At 44.4% G+C, this 22,035-nt stretch overlaps 1 long non-coding RNA gene across 2 annotated transcripts; it reads left to right on the top strand.

Annotated features, from left to right (window-relative positions):
- The first annotated feature begins 9,883 nt into the window (after positions 1-9,883).
- LOC112952079 lies at positions 9,884-20,915 on the top strand. Of its 2 annotated transcripts, none has more exons than XR_003250325.1 (4): positions 9,884-10,257; positions 10,738-10,862; positions 18,008-18,101; positions 20,874-20,915. It is a non-coding gene; the product is annotated as an uncharacterized LOC112952079 (long non-coding RNA). The 2 variants fall into 2 exon arrangements; XR_003250324.1 differs by having other exon boundaries at positions 18,008-18,114; positions 20,874-20,914.
- The last annotated feature ends 1,120 nt before the right edge of the window (positions 20,916-22,035 follow it).

Genomic DNA, 22,035 nt, shown 5'->3' with positions numbered 1-22,035 from the left:
GTGGCACTTGGGGCAGAGCCTACTGGAGATGTCGCTGTGCTTGGGGGCTCCCTTGCCCTTCCCCTGCTCTGGCAGCTCCTCTATTAATACTTGCCCCTGAGTCATCTGCACCTGAAGGATAGGACTCCTTTGGCCATCTCCATCCTCACCCGTATTTATGTTGATAGTGACGGGGAAGGCAGGTGGTGAGGGCACGTGCTGCACTGCTCTCTCCCCTCTGCAGTGACGGCAATTTCCAGCCACATGTTTGCAGCCCGCTAAGCTGATGGGCTCCTTCCTGTCATGTCCTGTCATGCCTTGTCACTGTCACATGCTCTTGCTCTCTGGAGAGCCCTATGGGGGCTGACACCCTGCAGTCACCCTGTCCTCCTAGATTGTGGCTTCTCATGCAGCACTTGTGCCTACCAGATTAGGTTGTGATTTTCTCCAGGAGCTTGTCACAGGCTTTCTCAAAGCATGGCAGGTAGAGGATGACCCCACAGCAGATGTGTGGCAGAGCTGGTGTCTCTGCCCGTGGTGTCCTGTGCCTGGGAGCCCCATGTGAGGGCAGTGTCCTGGTGGGCCCTTGATGTGGCCGAGCCTCCTGCTTCCCAGCTCTCAGCAAGGGCGTGGAACAAGGATGGAATCCTTTTGCCTGCTCCATGAGGCCAACGCTTTCCTCTTCCAGCCTCTTGGCTTTGTCCTAGGATGGCTGCCTGTGACCTGCTCCTCTTCTTTCTTGGTCTGCAGCAGCAGGTGCAGAGTTGCGGCAGAGTTTCCTAGAACCGTGCTTGTCCTTGGGGGCTCCCTTGCTCTTCCCCTGCTCTGGCAGCTCCTCTGTTAGGACTTGCCCCTGAGTCATCTGCACTTCAAGGTCAGGACTCGTCTGGCCATCTCCATCCACGCCCATATTTATGTTGATAGTGATGGGCAAGGCAGGTGGAGTGGGCATGTCCTGCACTGCTCTCTCTCGTCTGCAGTGAGGGCAACTTCCAGCCACATCTCTACAGTCCTCTAAGCTGATGGGCTCCCTCCTGTCATGTCCCAGCCTTGTCTGGGAGCCACCCCAGCCATTTCTTCCAGCGGGTTGTTGTACTCTTTGTTAACAGCTTGACTGGCCTTGTGGAAATCAGTGAGGTCTGTCAGGAGCCCTTCCAGATGGGGACTTGGGTGTCTCGCCCGCAGAGGTTCTGGTGATAGTGGCAGAGATGCTGGTCCCTCCTCCATGTGTTTTGTCTTTTGGAAACACTTTCTTGGAGGAGGTCTCCTGGGTGCTGGTGTCCCCATGTCCTCACTAGAGCTGCTCCAGCTTGGATGGTACTGGCGTGCTCTTTTCAGTGGACTGCTCTTCTTAGATGGTAGCTCTGGTGTCCCCATGTCCTTCCTGGTCCTGCTGCAGCTATCAAGAGCCTGGTGGTGTTTTTTTGCTGGGGGATGCTCATTTTCAGCTTAAGGACAGGACTCCTTTGGCGGTCTCCATCCTTGCTCATATTATGTTGATATAGACAAAACAGGTGGTAAGGGCACCTCCTGCATTACTTTCTGTCCTMTGCAATGTGGGCAACTTTCAGCAACATCTCTGTAGCACTAGAAGTTGATGGGGTCCTCTCCTAGTTGCTGTCCCAAGATTTGTTCCAGCAGCTGCTTGTGGGCTTTGTGAACAGCTTGAGAATCATTGACCCCCTTCAGGGAATCAGGGCGGATTGTAGAATCAGGCAGCTTCCAACTGCCTTTGCAGTTGGAAAATGGGATATCTCACCTGTGCAAGGTCTAGAACTGCTGAACTTTCCTCCGGGGTGGCATAGGCTGCTGGAAGGGGAGATGACAAATGAGCAGATGGGCAGCTCCTCATGGGAGCCCCAAAAGAGGCAGAGGAGGGAGGTGGGTGTGTGGGGGCTCAGGGGTTTCTTTGCAGAGGGCCTGTCCTTGCCCAGGAGCTGCTCACCTCTTGTGTGCCTCTCCTGAGTGTCTGCTTGTGCCTCCCTTCCTACAAAGGCAGAGAAAGCAGCGGGTGAGAGGCCATCATCTCTGCTCTGCAAGGATGTTCTGGCTCCTGACAATGACTGCACTGCAAAGGGCAGGGGAGGAGGGATTCTGTGCTGGGCAGTCTGGCCATGGCCCATGGCTACAGAAGGCTGAGGGCAGCTGCAGGGGAACCATGGGGGTGTCCTACTCCTACAGGTGACAGTGATGCTCCTGCTGCTTTTTTTACACCAGGCAGGCAGGCATTTCCCTAGACCATAGTCTGTTGCCTAAGAGAAGCTGTGCTGTGTCTGCAGCCCAGGGGTGCCTGGCACCTGAAGTGCCCCCTCTCCCGCAGCATTTTTTCTTGTGAGAGAACAATGGCAGTTTAGAACTGATTTTTAAATCTCCTCTCCAAAATGTGCTTGTACAAGAGCTGCTGCTCTTGTACACTGCACAGTCACAACACAGAAATCTGTGCTGGGGCTGGCACAGCTGGGACCAGCTGCACACAAGCTGTGGGCTCTGCCTGCCTGTTGCCACCAGGCTCTAAAGCACCAGTTAAACCAGCATCGCTCCATGGCAAGGCCTATATCTATCCTGGCCCTCCTTGCTCAGGCTTTCCAAGGCAGTGGGAAGTTGTGAGGCTTCTGCTCTGGGACAAGCAATACATCCTTCCTACATTCCAAGATGCTTTTTGGCAGCCCAAAAGTACTATTTTATCTGCATTTCTATAATATGCAGCTCCAGCTGCTTTCTGACACTCTTTTTGAGAAAGGCCAGCTCCTGCACACTGTGCACTACCACCTCATCAGTCTTGGCAGGAGGAACTTGAGGAGCTGAGCTGGGAAACTCCTGCTGAGGTTCACCTAGACTGACAGGCCCTCTTCCTGCTACCGTTCATTTTCCTGAACTAGAGACTCCGCTCTCTCTTGCTCTCTCTGCTGAAGCCCCACTCCACAGCACTGAACCCAGCTTTGCCTTGGAAGGCTTGCTTCTGCATGCTGGAAGTCTGTTCTGTGCCTGGCTTTGGAGGCAGTGGTGATGAGCTAGGAGATGAGGATGGGCCATCCTGCAGGGATTTGCAGATAGTAGGTGGCAGCTCCAGCGTGCATCTCAGGTCTCCCTTCCTGAAGGACAAGCTCCTCCAAGTCTCTTCCTGCTCGTGGCCAGCAGGACCTCCAAAACATCCATGATGGTGCTGGGCATTCCCCCATGCTTACTCTTCCATGAGGCTGCTGGGTATTCTCTCATGCTCCCTCTTCCAAACTGAGATTTCCTTCACTTCCCAAAACATGCCTTAACGCTGGTCTCAGGAAACCTCTTGGAGCAGAGCAGGCTCAAAACAGCTGCCATCTCTGGGGTACTGCAGAACAGTCTGAAGCCTCTTCCTTTTCAGGGCTCTCTTTGCCTGTCTCCTCATCTGAGAGATGAGCTTCTGCTCTCTGACCATAGGATAAGTCCATGGCAGAGCAGGGCAGTGGCAATGCAAGGTCTTAGGAGTTTCTTTGCACACTGCAGTCCCTTGAGCAGAAGCTGCTCACCTTTGGGTGCCTCCTCACTGCCTCTCTGTTGCCTCTTCTTGCACAAGCAGACAAGGTAGTGGGTGAGAAGGCATCATCTTCCCTCAAGGATATTCTGGTTCCTGGCAACACCTACATTGGCAAGGGGCAGATCAAGGACCTGGGGGAGGCTTTGCAGTGGGCAGTCAGGCCCTGGCTTATGGCTACCAAAAGAGACTCCAATCTCATTCTCCTTCAAGGTGAGCAGAAGGTAGAAGGAAAGCATCAGCATAAGGAACCACAGGAAAGTTGAGGGGGTGAGATCATCCATGGCAGTGAGGGAAAAGTTAATTTCCCACTGCTGCATCTTCAAATAGGCAAAAGGCAACCTCTGCCCTCTGTGAAGCCAAGGATTTTTTTTTTTTTTTTTTTTTTTTTTTTTTTTTTTTTGGTCCTATGATACAATACTTTTTCACAGAATCTCTGGATGGTTAAAGTTGGATGGGACCTCCAGAGATCACCTAGTCCAACCTGCCTGTTCATGGAGGGACACATACAGCACATGGCACAGAGTGGCATCCAGGCAAGTCTGGAAGACCTCCAGAGGAAGAGACTCCACAACTTCTCTGCGCAGCCTGTTCCAGGGCTCTGACACCCTCRCAGCAAGGAAGTTCTTCCTCACAGGCAGACAGAACTTCCAGTGTTTTAATTACCCCTTGTCCTATCATTGGCCACCACCAGGAAGAGTTTGGCCCCCTCCTCTTTACATTCTCCTCTCAGGTATTTGTACATATATTGATCAGATCCCCTCTCAACTTTCTCTTCTCTAGGCTTAACAGGCTCAACTCAGTCTATCCTCCTACAAGAGATGCTCCAGTCCCTTCATCATCTTTGTTGCTCTACGCTGGACCCTCTCTAGAAGTTCCTTCCTCTACAGGTTTTTTCTTCTTTTCTGATCCTTGAATGGTTGTGTCTTGCCATTCAGCTGAGAAATAACACATCAAAAACCAAGTTTTTGACTTGACCACCCAAGTGTGGCACAATCCAGCCTTCTACCTGATCCTTTTTCTGGGCTGCTGTTTAGCTCTCTACCCCACCTCTGGAAATGAATGTTGACTAGACTACGGGCTCTTGTTCTGTGCAGAAGTGGTGCTCTTACCATGCAGTTTATGGACAAGTACTTCATCTTTCATTAACTGAGGTCAGGTTTGGCTTGGGTTTCCAAAGCCTAAGTGGCTGCGCTACTCTTTGTGTCTTTTGCCAGCCTTTCATCAAGCATTTCCCCTTTGCAGTGGTTTTAATGATGCAGCTATTTTACAGACTCTCTTCTAAGGCAGTTTCACCAATTGTGTATATAGAATATATGCTTTTATATATGTGTATAGAATATATATGTATATCGAATATATGCTTTATATATATRTGTGTATATAGAATAYAWGCTTTTTAACAAGCTTTAAATGCTTGTTAACTGAGACTTGTTACTTGTCCTCATTATATTTCATCATCATGGCTACCTAACGGCCATAGCTAAAGTATATGGGCTTTRTGTTCACTTCCAGAAACAGTAAGTGCTTTTGACTATCTTCAGAAATATGTGGAGTTCCTTAAGGAAGGAGYAAGAGACCATTTGTTTGAACCTGGAAGTGACGAGCAGAACCAAGAGGCTCATGCTGGCACGGACTGGCTTGGGAAGAAGCATGATATGTAAGTACAGTGGGTGACCAGATTAAAAATAACTCTGTGTTTAACACTGTTTAACAACATGTGGGCATAAGGAATTAAATCTGTTGTAGCCTGGGGAWCTGTGACTCTCCCGATGGGGAAGGCAAGAAGGCAAGAATGGGTGGCCAGAGCTAATCTATGGTGACCACCTGCTTCCAACAGTGCAGCASTTCTCTTGGGGGAAGGAAAAAAAAAAAGCATATCTGGTCATTCAGGATCCCTAAAAAAATAGTGCCGGTAGTCTAGAAGTAGACTTGATCCCTATGGATTCTTGTCTGAAGTCCTTGTCTTTCATCAGCCTAAATTCTTGAGTTCTTCACTGCCAAAAAGAAGAAAACTTTTTTTTTTTTCCCCCCCAATTAATTGCTCTATGCAAACAACAGGGCCACATCATTTACTTCCAGCTTCAACCAGTAACCTGTTCTGAAAGCTTTGGGTTGTATTAGTGATTTTTTAAGCCACCAAGCTCCATTCCATCAACAAGTGTTTTATGAGATAGCTGAGCAGGAGCACTGAAATCCTCTAGGGAACATTAAATACTAAACGTATAATCTGAGACATTAATGCAAGCAGTAAATCTAAACAGTTATTAATTAAATGTCCAAGTGATGGATTTAAAAAAATAAAATCAGGAAGGAGAAAATGGAGAAAGATATACATGCATCTCTCTTCTTAGTAGAAAATATTAAATTTAATCTCTGTTCTCTCTTGGTGCTGTAGAAAAAATGCAGACTTGACTCCATAAACTTTCCGAGACAGATGCTGGCTGAAGGAAGGGGACATCTTTGTCCAGGGCACTTGCACTGGTATGCACTTCAGCTTTGCAAAGGCAGAATTGCCCTACATCCTGAGTGAATTTCACCATTAACAAATGGCTAGTAATTTAAGAAGAACATTTTTCATATGGATCTTTTCTTCTACAAAAAGTTAGATTTTAAAGTATTTCTTTACTACAACATTCTCATTTAATGGTGAAAATTAGAGACTATTTTGTTGAACTGTTTTTTGGGGGTTGGAAGGTGTGTGACATGACTGAAAAGAATTAGCTCTTCCTGTAACAATTACAGAAATTTTCACAGAATAGGAGTCAACCTGAATTCTCTCTAAGAGAATTATAGACAGCTGGGCCAATATTGGGAAAAGCTGAAAATAAATATATCATCTAAATTTTAAACAGATTTCCCCTTACCCCCCTTTTTATTCTTCCCACCCACAAATATCTTGGCAGACAAATTTTGAGTGCTTSCCGAAAGAGCAGTTTCTTAACTCCGTTACACAAAGTAGTCACGGCAGCTGTKGTGAGCGTCAGGCATCTTAGAATCTTGACTCCTCACTGACTGTGCTAACAGCTCAGAGGAAAGAGCTAATAGGTCCAAAACAGGAAACGGTGGCATGTTGCATCTTGTCCTTGAGACAACGCAGGGTGCTGGACCACAAATGGAGTCTGTGGTCCATCACAGGCAATGACTCAAAGTCATGAAAGTATTCAGGAAAGTTATAACCTGTTTTAAGCACGGAGGAAAAAAAAAAGTCGGAAATTGAAAGTTATTCCCATCTAACCGCAACTGTAGRCAGGTATACACAGATCTCACTTCATTGAGTGGATTCCCTCTAGCAGTTTCCACATGATTTTAAGTTTAAATTTAGTTGCAAGTCAGTGTGTTAACAACAGCCTGGAAATCACCTATCTACCCAGGCAGGTTTCACTGAAGCAAAGTTGTAGTGAAGAAGCCTAGTATTAAATCCTGAACAGTCCTGCTACAGCAAAGCTCTTCATTGGCTCAACTGGTAGTGTTCAAGTCTGCGCTGGGTGGTTTGCAGAATGTGTCCRGAGCAAATGTGGCACTGCATGGAGGCCATGCTGAAGTTGGCTAATTTTATTCCAGTGTCTGCACATGCAGCATACGTGTGTGACGTGAAAAAAAAAAAAAGCAAGCAATAAGTGTTCCTACAGTCTCTAACCTCAGCAAAACACTCCCCTTTTAGCCTCCCAACCAGCATAAACTGCTTCCACATGTGCTCTGCCATCAAACATGCCTGGAAATCCTGTGTCTACTTTAAAGGCACCCAACTTCTTAAGAGAAATTCTCTCCCAGATAAAAACCTCAAATTCTTGTAAGGAAAGATGGGGGCAAAGCTGGAAACTTTCCATTTTCCAGTTAATACAAATTTCTTATGTYTAATTTTGGTATTAAGGAAAAAAAGAGGACACCATCAATTAGACAATCAAATTACCACTTTCTCCCCAGTTCCTCAGCCTGAAGTCAGACATGCCCCTACCACTGTGTGGCTCTCATAAACTGTTGTGCTGAGGGCGCGTCCCTGAGTGGGTCCCCAAGTGCCATAGAGCTTCAGGAGTGTCCCTGAGCAGGAGCTGATCCCCAAGGGTCATAAGGCCTGAAGGTGCCTCAGTCCCAGCACAGGCTCCCCTGAGCTGTTGTGCCTCAGGGGTGCCYTGTCCCTGTACAGGACCCCACAGGTCACAGTGCCTCGCAGCTCCCTTGCCCCAGAGTCCCTGCAGCTCTATCCCTCTGGCACATACATATCCCCCTTCCTTCTACACACCCACCCACCTGCCCTCAAGCTCAGTCACAACACTTGGTGTTTGCTGGTCTCCTTAAGTACCCTTGTGTGGGTGGGTCTGGGAGCCGTCACCCAGCAGGCTGGAACTGGCTGTGGTGGGTCTGTGGCRGGTGAGCGTGGCTGCCCTGAGGAGGCTGCAGGGTAGCCAGCTTGGAGAGCTGGGGTAGGGCAGTCTCTCCAGGAAGGGACCAGCTGCAGGTCTGCAGAGCTGGGCTGTGCTTGGGAAAAGTTAATTTGCTTTGGCTCAATCTGGCCCRCTGTGGGGATGTTTGGGTGCTGCCTGCATGAAGGTTGAAGCTGAGTCTGAACTGCAGCCTTCAGCCTGCCTGGTGCCCTGTGTACCTCCTTCCATAGTGTTGCCTGCATTGCTTTTGTAACCTTTTAATAAAGGCTGTGGTAGTGATGTCTGAGATGTGCAAAAGAACACAAATGAAAGTCTTGAAAGCCCTAGCTGAAAACTTTTATTAATTTCAATAAATAATGTAGAGGAGCATGTGTGTGTTCAAGGGAAATAACCTGCTTAAGATTTATCAAAGTGGCCTATGAGAGGCCCGGGATTTTTGTTACTGCAATATGCCAAGCCAGTGTACCTCTGACACATTGATTCTTTAATTGGAGTGGGGGCCAGATGAGGTAAAAAAATGTATATTTTAAAATCGTGCCCTTATGGGGACTTCAGAGAAGAGGGGTTGAGCTGGCAGCAGACATTTCAAGGCAGCCGCTAGGTCAGTTGTGAGGGGGAGGACACCAGTGATGCGAATGCAGCTGCTGTTCCCGTGTAAATGGCCCCAATATAACACTTGGCTGGCAGGGTCACATAATACACCTGCAGGAGGGCAGGGCATATGCAACTCACAAGCGGCTGGGTAAATACATCTTTTTTTAAGGAACAAATATTGGTATATTCACAACACTTAGCTTGAAAGCTGATTTTCTGAAACGAGGTCTTTGAAACCTGCCATTTGCTTTGCTCCTGCCACAGAGCTTGGAGAAGAAACCACCTGAGATTTTGCCACAGTGAAACACTGACTTGATCTCTTGTGTCAGCGTGAAACTCCCATCTCCCCTCCGCCAGCTGCACAAACGCAGCGCGTTTGCGGTGCAAAGTGCCAGCTTTCACGTGCTGGTGTCAAGGAGGCGACACAATGAGGAATAAGGATTTTTATATGTGTTTTGTAAGTCAGTGTTACAAGTGGTGTATATAGTGGGTGTGGTGAGCCTGAGAAACGATTTGGGCCTGGTTTACAGGGCACCTAAGTGAGCGGCGTGGGATGGGCTGGAGGGCAGTGGAAACGAGCAGAGCAGCCGCTGTGTTGGGCTTGGTGTGGACGAAGGAAGGGTCTTGGGGCCAGACCTTCTGGCTGAACCATGCCTGCCCCAGCCCTACTGCAGTGTTTCATCCAGTCTGKGCTTTTCATCTGGCCAGAGATACTTGCTGAGGACCTCTCGTAAACACTGCTGGCTTGTTTCAAAGCTACCCGGTGCACTGAAGCTCCCATAAGACCCGGCTATAAATTCAAAACCTCACACCAAATTTATTAATAAACTTCTCACATTCCAAGTATAAAATGGGCGTCTTGTGGTGCACCTCTGCTGTATCCATTGGCGGTGCTCAAAAAGACACTCAGTTAAAATAGCCAAGGCTGAGCTGTGTTGCTGCCCTCAATAACAGCATTTTTGAATAGTTTGTTTCTGTTTTCATATGAGTGACTCCCCAGGAGTCAGATAACAAGGTAAGAGTGCTCCAAAGTGTTGATTGTGTTAATGCAGTATATTGTCCATGTACACCTGAGAGGTAACAAGTATTTTAGGCTTATGTATCCTTGGAAGCCTGGACTCGTTATATTCACATATATATTATACATATATATGAAAGTGGTGGCTGTGTACACTCAGCTGGGAATACTGTTACTAAATCCAGAGCAACTGCTAATAAATATGCAATATTTGAACACTACTTCAGTCCAGCTAAAAATAATATAAAAATGAAAAGATTTGCTTGTACAGGAAAAGTAGTTGAATTATGAGTTTTGCCTACCTTGGTTGCACCTGCCCTTGGCAGTACAAAACATCGGCTCCTTCAAACAAGTATTTAAACTTAGAAGCTTGAGGAATTGTTGTGATGAGCACTGTGGCAGTTAACTGTTTGAGGAACAGATCCAGTTCTATAGCAAATAAAGTTAAGTGAATGAAGAGATCTAAAAAGCTATCCTAAAAAGAGGATATCTTCATATCGTCTCTGTGATATATCTGTCTCTGTCTCATATCTGTGATAGTTGTTCCCATTATATAGGGAGGCATAGAGATGCACTGCCGTAAGGACATATCTGACAGTGATTCTGGAAGCCACAAACATGTATCTTTATCCTCACAGACCTGGTATAAATTCCAGTGTGGTTAGAACTGCATGTGATGCCAGAAGTTAGCCTAATTAGCACAGAAACAACCAGCTAAGGAAGGAACTCGTTACCAGCTTTGAACATAAGGAATTTGAGCATGCAGAAAGGTAAGAAGAGATGGAACTCAGCTGGAGAAAATGATTAMCATTTCTAGAACTTCCTAGGGCAGYAGGCCAGAGTCCTTTTTCAGTAKWGCTTCTTCCTCCATTGCACAGGAAATCACTCCAGGTATCACCTAGAATTTCCTTAGAGAGCAATTTCACAGTTTTGCAAAAAAGTTTGTCACTGAGGGAAGACACGACACTGCTGTTATAACCCCACAGGTCATTTGAAAACCTGATTGCATTTTTTAGATGTTTAGACTTTTCTTGCTAATGCAGTATGTGTCTCAACTGCATTATATTGTCTTAACAATGCTTTYGATTGTGCCATATGAAATAAGCATTTGAATATTCACAGTTTCCATAGAGTAATAATTGCAGAGCTTAAATGGCTTTGAAAGAGTCACCTTTTCTCTCTTCTAGACTGCTTTTTTCTCTCCTCTCTGATCAGTATAAACAAATCTCCTTTCTATTTTATCTTTGCAGCCAGTTGCTTGGAGATGTTTATCTTTGGCCCTTCTACATCCAGACTAGCAGTCAGCTGTGACATAACCATGACTGGGAGGACTTGCGATGAACTTCTGAGGAAGCTGCTGCTCAGGACATGAAAGGTAGCAAACGTCAGCTCTTCTTAAGATTAGGATCAATGATTTCTCAACATATCCAAACATTTTCATTAAAAGAATACGCACATTGCTTGTCAAAGCTGGTTTCTGGGAACGGGAAGTGAAGTTTTTCTCTTATCTACCTGRATTTTCCTACATAGATGATGTGTCTGTCTTCAGTCAGAAGAAAGTGGCATGTTATTTAACATGCATCTAAAATGTACAACACTCATCTGTGATTCAAATTAGATAACAGACCATAATACACAGGGTTACAGAGAGGTCAAAAGGAGCTCTTGGTTTCAAAATGTGAAGGATGAATGTAAATTTTAATCATTATGTTCCCTGAAAGATGATAATCGGGGTTTTCTATAGGAMGAACGATTAAAGACTCCTGAATTGTTGCTCTGTTATGAAGGAGTTGAACTTTGTCTGACCTTTCCAACAGCAGCTAAAATCTATTGGATATGGTAAGTGCATTCCTCTTTTTGCAGCTGTTGTTGAGAAAAAGCAGAATTAAGGATGTTCCCAATGTGGATGGCATGCTATAGTGGATATTCTTGGCTGTGTCAGGGATAATTTTTCTATTTCCCCATATAAAATCAGTTTGATTTTACAAAAAAAAAAAAAAAAAAAAAAAAAAAGGAAAAAGGAAAAAGAAAACGAATGGCCTTAAAACGATCTAGCATATTAAAAACAAAATCTCAAAATTTTAAAACAAACTTTCGGAAACTGTTATTTCAGAGCTAGAACACCTGCCATTGAAATGTGCTGGTGAAGGGCACCTGAATCTTCTGTTTGAAATATCTCTAGCTCAGTGCATTTCTGTATTACCATATCCTTATATATTATATTCTTCTTACACTCAGAAGAAACCTGTCTGTCTGCACAAGCACACACATGCAAATGTGTAACATTTTCCAGAAAAGTCTGGGGATACTGTGAAACGTGAGGCAGGATTTATTGGTCTGAATGAGTGTGTATTTTATGCTAGCTAGTCACCCTGGTCTCCCTTTATAGTCAGTGGAGGGAAGCAGACATTGCTCAAGTGGAATTCATCTCCTGATGAAGCAGATGTCTGAACTGGGTCACGAACCTCGTTCTGCCATTAGTTTCAAACACAACTTTTGGAAGCCTAACTTAGAAGGAGGGAGCTATGTGGTAGACATCTAAAGATGGATGAGATGAGCATGRGTCAGCATTGTGTCTTTATAAGCAAGGCAGCCAGCACTACTCTGGACTGTATTACCACATGTTCAGCCAGAAGGTCYTGGGGAGTAATTACTGGCCCTGCTTTTGAGCRGGAGGCTGGACTAGATGACCTCCTCAAGGCCCTTCCAACCTGAATTACACTGTGATCCTGTTCTCCTTTCAGGACTTGTGAGAATTCATCTGAATTACCATTCCTGTTTCGGACTCCATTTGGGCTCCACAAAGTTTCAGTGGAGMGCATGAAGGTGGTTGGGGCTGGAGCACAGGGCTAGAGCACACGCGATACGGCTGAGAGCCTGAGGGAGAGGGGTTTGTTCAACCTCAAGATAAGAAGGCCAGGGCGGGGTCCTGTGCCTGTCCCTAGCTAGCTGGAGGAGGTGGATGCAGAGCCAGACTCAGAGATGCCCAGTGAAAGGAACAAAGACAGTGGACACAAGATGAAGCATGAGAAATTGCACTTAGCCCTAGGGGATTATTTTTTCAAACACGAAATTTCAGACCCTGGCACAGCTTGCACAGAGGTTGGGGATACCAAGCAATCTGTTCTAGGTTCTCCATGCTTTGACCAGGCAGAGGACCCATCTAATCAGTATTATTATATGAATCTTACCATGCTGATTTAATCCTGGGGAAAGACTGCCTATTATTAGGAGAACTTCCCACCCACTCTTTATATATATCAAAAATATAAAGTCTGGCAATTTCATCTCTCCTTCTCTGGACCCTAAGTTATTTTCTTTTCCATCTTCTTACTCTTTTCTTTCTCTTAAATACTTTTACCTCCTGTAATTTAGTACTAGGCAGCTATCCTCTCCTTTACTGTTTGTTTTCAAAGGATGTATTCTCAACATGTATAATGTGCACAATCAGTGCAACTAGCTTGGCCTCTCTGTGTAAAAAAGGAAAGTGTCAAGGATACAGCCCATTTTGATGATTCTTAGATGCCWGTTGCACATCCCTGCTGTACTTGAACAAACCTCCAAGAGAGAGGTTTAACATTGGCATAACCAAAGGCACTGTGATGTGTGGGGTGGGTGTATGGGAAACATACATTTTCAGAGAATCACAGAATGGTTAAGGTTGGAAGGGACCTCTAGAGATCATCTAATCCAACCCCCTGCTCAAGTAGGGACCACCAATTTTTATCTCTCTTCCAATCTTCAAGTTTGGAAGCAGTTGATTGATTGATTTACCCTCAATACTTCCATGTAAAATGAAGCTAGTAAAAGGAATAGTCGGATGAAAAGTCCAAGACAACTTGAACCTACCTGAGGTTTGAACCGTTAGTCTGCTGCACACACAGGACCTTCCCATGCCACACGAACAGCTAGGTACATCCACCTTCCTTGTTCACGTCTTAGTAGGTCTGCTTGCCATGACAACTAGATCAACATTCAAAGTACAAAGTGTTTTAAAACTGTTAAACATCCTGTTTTTTATTTGCATATTTTTCATTTGCATGGTTGTCACATATGCAAAATGTAGTAATGAGCTTATCAGCCCTAGTGTTTGTCTCAGGCAGATCTGGCTGTGAAGTTTGGGAGCTCAGAGGTAGGATGATTTTAAAGACTAGCTGAGTCTAAACCTATTTCTATCATGTAGGATAAGGAAATCATACCAGTTCCAGTTTTATCACTTATTTCTATTATCAGTATTTGGTAGTGTTTGGATTGTAGTCCTAATTTCTGGAGACAAATAATGACCTCAGAAGCTTAAGTTTGTTTTTTTTATTATAAATAAATAAATAAGCCTTGCTCTTGCAGAAATTGTGAAGGGACTTAGAGGTGACTAGTGACAGGACAAGGCATAATGGGTGCAAACTAAAACACAGGAAGTTCCCTCTCCATGTGAGGAAGAACGTCTTCACCATGAGGGTGACAGAGCCCTGGAACAGGCTGTCCAGGGGGGTTGTGGAGTCTCCTTCTCTGGAGATGTTCAAAACTTACCTGGATGCTGCCCTGTGCCGCATGCTGTAGGTGTGCCTGCTGGAGCAGGGGGTTGGACTAGATGATCTCTAGAGGTTCCTTCCAACCTTAACCATTCTCTGATTCTGTGATTCTGTGTGATTAAAGAGCTAAATTCCCCCTGAATTATCTTTTCTTTAAAATAAGACCTTTTTTCCGTGTATTTTTTTCCTAACTTGAATGTGATTTTAATAAAAGCCATCAGTGAGCCCAGAACCAAAAGGCAAAACCCAAATAATGAAAAGTATCTCAAAAATCAGAATTTACAATATTTTATCTTTATTAATGATTTACATATTCATGATGGCACCTTGTGTTTGAGGACAGGATCAAAAGTGCCAGTTGTTTGGAGTTAGTTCCCAAATTCTGAAGCAGAAGAGAGCTGAGTGAATTGCTGGTCTGATATGTGTCAGTGSTATTTAGATTAGTGAATTTAACTGTACGAGGCTTTTGCAATCCTCATCACATAAAAGCAAAACAAGTCCTGAAGCATTTAAAATAAGAAAAACACAGTTTACTTCTAAGTGACCCTCTTCAAAAATATTATTTTCCTGCCCTCCCAGCAACAGCAAGTTACAGATATTTAACAGAAGACAACATAAAGTGAAGCAATAAGGACATCAAACTGTACATGACGTATTTCACTTTGTATATGACAGGTGGGGAACATGATGGGACGTGCAGCCACCCTTCTCTCCTTTCATCCTACAGGCACTTCCAGGAACAGTGACTCTTCCTGTATTACAAACATAGTGTCCTTGCTTCAGAAGAAAGCATGTGGGAACAGGGAAAACAGAAAGCAAAGAACAGGAAAAAAAAAAAAAAAAAANAAAAAAAAAAAAAAAAAAAAAAACCAAAGCAAAGAACAGGGTTATGTGTGTGGGGCCTGTGACAAGGTAGGGGAGCAAAACCTGGACTCCTGAGAACTGAGGAGCAGGGGCCACGAGGTCAGGGCAGGACACTCAGTTCAGATTTGCCACCACTCAGAGCCACGCTGGCAGGGCCCTGTAGGAGCAAGCGGGTGTCTGCTGTGGCTTGGACATTTTCTGCCATCACTTAGTCTGTGTTAGCCAATGCCACAACCCTCTTTCTCCCTCAGTTCTTTTACCCTGCTGGTGACAGTGACTGGTGGCCTGTGGGGAACCCGCGGCATCTTCCTCTGGATGCACCACGCTGGAGTCAGCAACCGTTAACTCTGTTGTTGCAATTTATAAATCAAGCTTCCTCCTTTTGTTCATTGATKACCGTCAATGGAGAAACTGTATTAAATATCCCCTGCTGTGTGATGAGGAGTTTATAGAGTGCTCATGCAAGCAAGTGCCCTGTGGCTTGCTGTAGGCCCTCGTTCTGCAACATTTCTGCCAAGGGCCATGCCTTTGCTGGAGGGCATCTTCATGGCAATAACAGTGAAACAGACAGGGCTTTAATATCCTCTGGAAAATTGCTTTTGGYGCATTGTAGAGAAAAGTTTTTAAAGGTATGAGCAAAACAGAAGGAATGAAATGCAGAACTCAAACAGATCACCAAGTTTTCCTCTGTGTTGTCATCCTCTGTATTCAAGTTCCAGTCTGCACTGGGATTGATGCTACCCACAAAGTTTTGGGGATCTCCTAAGTTTATCAGACTATCACTGAATAGTACAAATAGATGAAAGCTCCTGGTTATATGAATARCAGAAGTTTGATTATTTGTTAAGCCTCTGTTTCTAGAAAGGAGTAGAGATAACAGCCTTTCTTGAAGCTTATTTTATGCTAGTTTTGAAGCATTTTATCTGACATGATGGTGCTGTCTGACTGGAATACAACTTGAGTCTTCTATTTCTTAACAGCTTCAAGGAAGGGGTCATGAAATAATAAGTAGTCTAGTCGCTGTGGGAAGGGAGCAGGAGAGTAAAGAGCTGGAGTACTAGATATGGAGCCGTAAAAAGAAGAGTGTATTTCTTTCAGGCAAGGGAATTTGTTCTTTTATTATATCCTCCAGCACTGCCTTGTTGTGTGACTGAGCAAAAGAGTCTACGAGCCAGGAGTCACTCACCAGCACATTGCTAACTTTGGAGCTCACCTGGATTACTCAACAAGTCCACACCAAATCTTATCTTCAGAGCCAAGGTAGACATCAAGGATATGATCAGTAGGACCTTGTCCCTTGTCCATCACAAGCTTTAAGCAGAATCTGGGATCTCTACTGTGCGTGTCCAGACAGGGCTGGCATCTAACAACATGGTTGATTTCTTCCTGGAGGAAAGGRGTTAAACTGAGATGACATAATTGGCTGCTGTTGCCCATGATCTTGGGAGAACCTATTTTGTGATTAAAGTAAAAAATTCTTGCTGTGTCTCTGTGTCCTGCAAATAATGCAAAGGATGCTCATTTAACTGGGAAGCCACCCACTAAATCTCAAAAATCTCTCTGCTAAAGCTCCATCTCTGCTCACAGTGAAGAAGCTGGAGTATCTTGATGGTTCCTTACATTGAGTAACACATCTGACGCAACACAGAGAAATGTGCTATATCCAACCTATTGGAATTGAGGCTGGACTACAGATAGAGGGATAAGGGAAATTTCCTAAAATTTCTACTGGGCATTGGCTTGTCAGGCTACCCAGGTCACTACTCAGAGAAAAAGCTGGTTTTGTCTCAAGCTGTCAAAGCCCAGAAATTTGTGAGTTACTCCAATCCACCCTTAAAACCTAGTGCTAGATTCCAGTGTCCTTGTTGGTGACAATCTACTTTACCTTTTCTAGAAAAAAAAAAAAAAAAACAGAAAACAGCAGCAGCAAAAGAACTCCCCATCCGTGAAGCACATTTCTGTATAAACGGATTTAAACTGGTTTATACTGGTCCTGCTGAAAGGAAAGAAGCAGGGCCGTCTATACAGCCACCCTTCAGGACTTGTCCCTTTTTTCCTTCTTTCCATGCTGAGACTCAAGCAACATTTCACCCTGAAAGACTAAGCCCTTGCCTAAGCTAAGGTCTTTTTACAGTGTTTAGAGCTATGTATTGTGTGCTGTGCAGTGTATGGAACTTTGTGTGTGATTGCTTTAGGAAATGAGGATTTTTTTTCTTTTTTTTTTTTCCTGATTTGATAGAGTCCCAGAAGCAGTTTTTTCCTTTGGAGAGATGCTGAATGTGCTTGGGTTCTCAGGAAAAAAAATGTATTAGTTTTTGGCTGCAACATATTAAGAAAAAAAAAACAAACTTTTTTTCTTCTATGAACTGTGACCTCTTAAATGAAACAGCTCTAGATTTTATAAGGGGAGTGCATGCTGGAGGAAAAGAATAGCACTCTGGTTTCACTTAGCATTCTGCTAGAAATTTGGTTGATTCATTAAATTTCAGATATCTGTTTGGATTTGAGGTTTTCTCACATATGTAGATGCAGTGCTAACCAGCGCTTGGAGAGCACTAAGGGATAAGGCATCACAAAGTAAAGAAATACAGCTCCTAAGAAACAAGTAGTGTCACTGGGCATTGCACATGTTGGTACTACCAGGGAATAGGCTGACCATCCTATTTGCCAATTTTTTAAGTAGGAGTCATCACTTTTCTGACCCTGGAGCCTGTTCCCATTGCAGCAGGAAAAGTTCAGCAGCTTCACTGAAGTGATGGCTTCACTCCTTCCTCTGCGTGATGCTTTTGCTCCAGTTTTGCTTTTATCCCTCCAATACCCAGCCAAGAGGAGTTGCCCTTTTCCAGGGAGAGACCAAAGGAAGGATGTAGGAAGGATGGGAAAAGGGCATCCTTCCTCCATCCCCTGCCCAGACCCTGCTGCCTCAAACTGCTTGAATTTTGCTGAACATAGACTGGGGTGCACGAGTGATTCAGGGCTGGAGGAGAATTAATTGCCAGGCAGATATGAGGCAGACTTGGGGGTGATAAAGCCTTTCTTTCCTGCTCTTGCCACCGAGTGCTTGGTTTGGGCACAGTTTAGTCACCCTTCAAGGTRGTGCTTAAAGCTTCTTGTTGTATCATTCCAGGTTATCAGAGATGCTTAAACTGGTTAACCTGGTTCACTGATGAAATGGGACACATGCCCTTTATCTTCATGTGACACTCATTGATAGTGACACGGTAAGAAAGCAAGGTAATCTGGAATATCTTCATAGTTATTTCTCCTTTTGTTTCTTTTTTTTTCTTTAATTTTTCTTATATGTGAGCATGAACTCTTCAGCATTGTGTCCTCCTTGCATTTACATGGTTATCAGTTGCAACTGTAGTTGCCCTGATATTTCCCTTCTAATGAAAAGTTGTATCTGTGTAATGCCATGGGTCTAGCACTGATAATGGCGTTAGAATTTGGCTTGGAAGAAAAAGAAAAAATAAAAATAAATGAAATAATAGCGTTTTCTAGAGAGGAAAATAATCATGTTGCTAAGTCTCAGGAAAAACTCGAGATCTTCATGAAAGCAGGGCAAGATGCAGAACCTTCCTGCTGACCTGAGTGAGAGAAAGGCATTTTGGATGACAGAGCCTTCTGTAGGACTAAAATTCACCAGACACATTATTGATAAGCACCAGAAGTCATTATGTGAAACTTGGAATTTTTGAGACAGTGAGAGCAGGATGAATCAGTGGAGCTTCTTTTTTTCTTCAAAAAATAAATTGATTGAGATTGGGTAGCACTAGGATTTCTGCTATAGACTATAGTTTACTCTGTCAACGGTAAACGTTCGGTCAGACTAGAAGGAAATATCTGAAGGTAGGAAGTAATCTATGGCTTTTCCTCAATGATAAGATATCAGACCTTGTCACTTTATGCTATTACTGTCTGTTTTTCTGTTGAAAAACTACAGTGAACTGTAACCAGATGGGCCTGTTCAGAAGAAATACAGCAAGGATTCGCTAAATATGTTTTGGATTAGCCTTGACTAAATGACAGATGCTTACATTTCCTCTGCAAAAATATTTGGCAGAATACGTTAACTGTAGAATTGTTTACTGAAAGACTGACTTTTAAGCAGTGGCTATAAATCATTCACAGAAAGTGATTTTTTGAGCCGTTGTCATGAATATGGAGCAGGAAATACGAACCTGACAACGACTGTTACCAAGTCAGAGATCACAGATACGCTGCTTGATGTGTATCCTCAGTCTGAGATTGTGTCTGTTGAATATAAAGAACTATATATAAAGAAGTGTTTTTGGAGAATATATAGCAAATATTAAAAAAAAAAAAAGTATATTAAAAACCACAAGCAGTTTTTCCTTCTGTCTTAAAGATCTCTGAAGCACCGTGTGAAACCCACCTCTTGCTCACTATTACATGGAAAGCTGGACCATGATTTCCTATATTCCAGCGTGAAGCCACAGTGCTGCTTCACTTCTGAACCCCAGTAATCTTGGATCTCTATGAGCTGCTGRTTTCTGTGATTCGGAGTTTGCCTTTGATGGAGCACGGGTGCTATCATTAAACTGTTGCAGCAGGGCTTATCTCCTTCTGCACATTTATCAGGCAGCTGTCAGGGAATGCACAGACCTACAGACAAACACCTCATCACAGAAAATAAAACAGCATATCCACGGCAGTGCACACTATGACTCTGCAGGTAACCGTCCCTGTTTGCTAAAGCACATATATGTATGAGATCCATGTATGGATCTCAGTGGAATTTAACAGAGCAATTAAGTCCAGTTGCTGAATGAGCAGGGTTTAAATGACTGAATCTAGATTATTTTAAATTGCTTGATAGGTCATATTTTGGTATTAATGCACAAATATGCCCTACTCTTTCTGTCTTAATGCTTTGCCTCAGGAAYGATCATAACATAGGCATGGAGGTGCACTTCTGCAATATATGTAAGCTATTTTCTTAAAATAATTGAAGTCCTAAAAGTAGAAAAGGAAAAAATCAAAGTATCACTAGTCCAAAGCTATGGAATAAAACTACAGATACATAGTGGATGATTCCATCTTCCTGAACTATTTAAAAATATGAAATGGTACTTCAGGATTGGAAATGTTTGCATTAACAGATGCCAGTTTCTATAGCTTGTGCACTTAGGGCCACTTGCACAAACTCCTGGAGCTCTGACTTCTTGTAACAGAGGTACAAGGAAATATGAGTGGTTTAATCAGAGTGGCATAGACCATTTATAGCCTAGGCTGGATTGGAAGCTCTATTTTCCTGTGGTCCAATAAGTGGCCAAGCCACCTGTCCAGCCCAGTGTCCTTGAGCTGCGCTGTAATTCCCAGCACTGTCACCCCCATCTGCAAGAAATCAGAAACTGCTGAGATTTTTCTAATTCTGGGGGCTACCCCAAGCTCAGACCTGCCTTTGCCGCCACAGCACCTTGGCAGCAAAAGCCCCATCTCCTGCCATCCGGAGAACAGGGCAGGCACCTTCTGTTTTCACATGTTACTGCTGAAGGACTTGACTGGGAGTTTTTTTCTCAGCAGAGGAGCCATCTCAGAGATGCTGGTGGCCACCACGCTGTGCTTGGGTAGCAAGAGACTTGCAAGAGACTTGCTGGCCCGGCACCCAGTCGCACACCCAAAGGAAGGGCTGAAGTCTCTTCCTCCACCCAGGATTTGGGGATACTTGAGGATACTTCTGGCAAACCTCTAGCAGGACCCRATGGCAGCTGGCAGGGTCTTCACCCTTTGGCTTCTCTGTGGCTGGGGGATCACCAAGGGTCTGAAGACTCTGGATATGGGCGGGCGGAGAGACAGGGAAAGACAGCAGGGTGGAAGAGGAAAGATGCATTTTTTGCCTGCTAACTCCTGCATGAAAACAGCTGGGACAGATCCTTTTTTATTCACTCTGTAAAAAGGGGTGATTTGGCTGGTGCTTTTGAAAGTTGTATAGGTTGTGCTGAGTTTTAGCACTTCTTTYTTCCTTTCAGCCAGAGGAGCAGTGCCTGTCCTACAAAAGAGGCTTTAGCAGAGATGAAGAGTTGCCTCCGAGAGGGTCTGTTYAGAAGACAAGCAGTTATTTAGAAGCAGACCAGCCCTGCAGCCTGACATGCTGTTACTGGCTCTCGCTCCACTATGGTATTTTAGACAATTACAGCCCAAGACTGCACCTTTTTGCACTTACATACTTGCTTGAAAAAACAAACCTTTATTCTCACATAATGGGTAATTCCCTGTCCAAGCATCTAATACATACACGTACACTGACTGCAGGCAGAACGTGCACAGAGGCCATCCCATAAAAATGAGGGATCCCAGAAACATGCTGAATGAATTTCCACTGTACGTGTTGTCCTGTAATTCCACTCCCAGCAGTGTGTGYTTGGAGTTCCTGAAAAAGCTCCGAGGCTGGAGGGGGAAAAGAATAAAAAGAGTATCAAAGGGAGAGCCGTGTGGTGTTGATCAGCTGGAAAGCCATCTTGTTAATTGCTTGCAGGATGCATTCCAGGTTAYTGCAAGCCAAGAGGCTGCAGGGTGTGTTGGGCTGAACTGAAAATTACCGTGCTTTCTCCTCTTCTTGCATTACTTGACTGATGGGAGCCCAGCGTCCCCCCGGGCACTTGCGGGAGTGAGGATCTGGTGTGCAGCACTGCAGGGAGTGCTGCTGCTCGGGCTTTGATCGGCCTCTGTTGTTGAAAGGAGATTTTTCATCTCGGCAGACTCAAAACGGAGATGGCCTCTTCAAGGCTATTGCCACAGGACTTGTCTCCCCTCCCATTGCCCCCCAACAAAAGATGAACAAAAGCAAATGACCAGCCAAATTACGCTTTGTTTCTATTGAGTAGGGTGCTAAGAGTCATTCTAATAGTCATTATTACTGAATCTGAAAGGCGTCATGCTGGGCTGATTTCAGAAGAGCTCCTGATTAGTATTTTCTGATGTGAATATCAAAGTTGACTTTCAATTACCGCCAATGACCTTAGAAAAATATTTAACATCTAAAGTTCATACCACCAAAGCTTTGTGATCGAAGCAAGCTCAGTAAATATTCAAGAACAAGTAGAGAGAACCTGCCCTGTCATGTGTAAATCGTGGTGTGTGTGCTCTTTGCTGAATGCTTTTTTTTTTTTCATCAGTGCTGTCAGCCTTGGT

This window comes from Nothoprocta perdicaria, unplaced genomic scaffold, assembly GCF_003342845.1.
Source record: "Nothoprocta perdicaria isolate Ctin4 unplaced genomic scaffold, notPer1 scaffold_39, whole genome shotgun sequence".
Classification (NCBI taxonomy): domain Eukaryota; kingdom Metazoa; phylum Chordata; class Aves; order Tinamiformes; family Tinamidae; genus Nothoprocta; species Nothoprocta perdicaria.
Note: the sequence above shows the minus strand (reverse complement) of the source record. Positions and strands in the feature narration are given on the sequence as shown.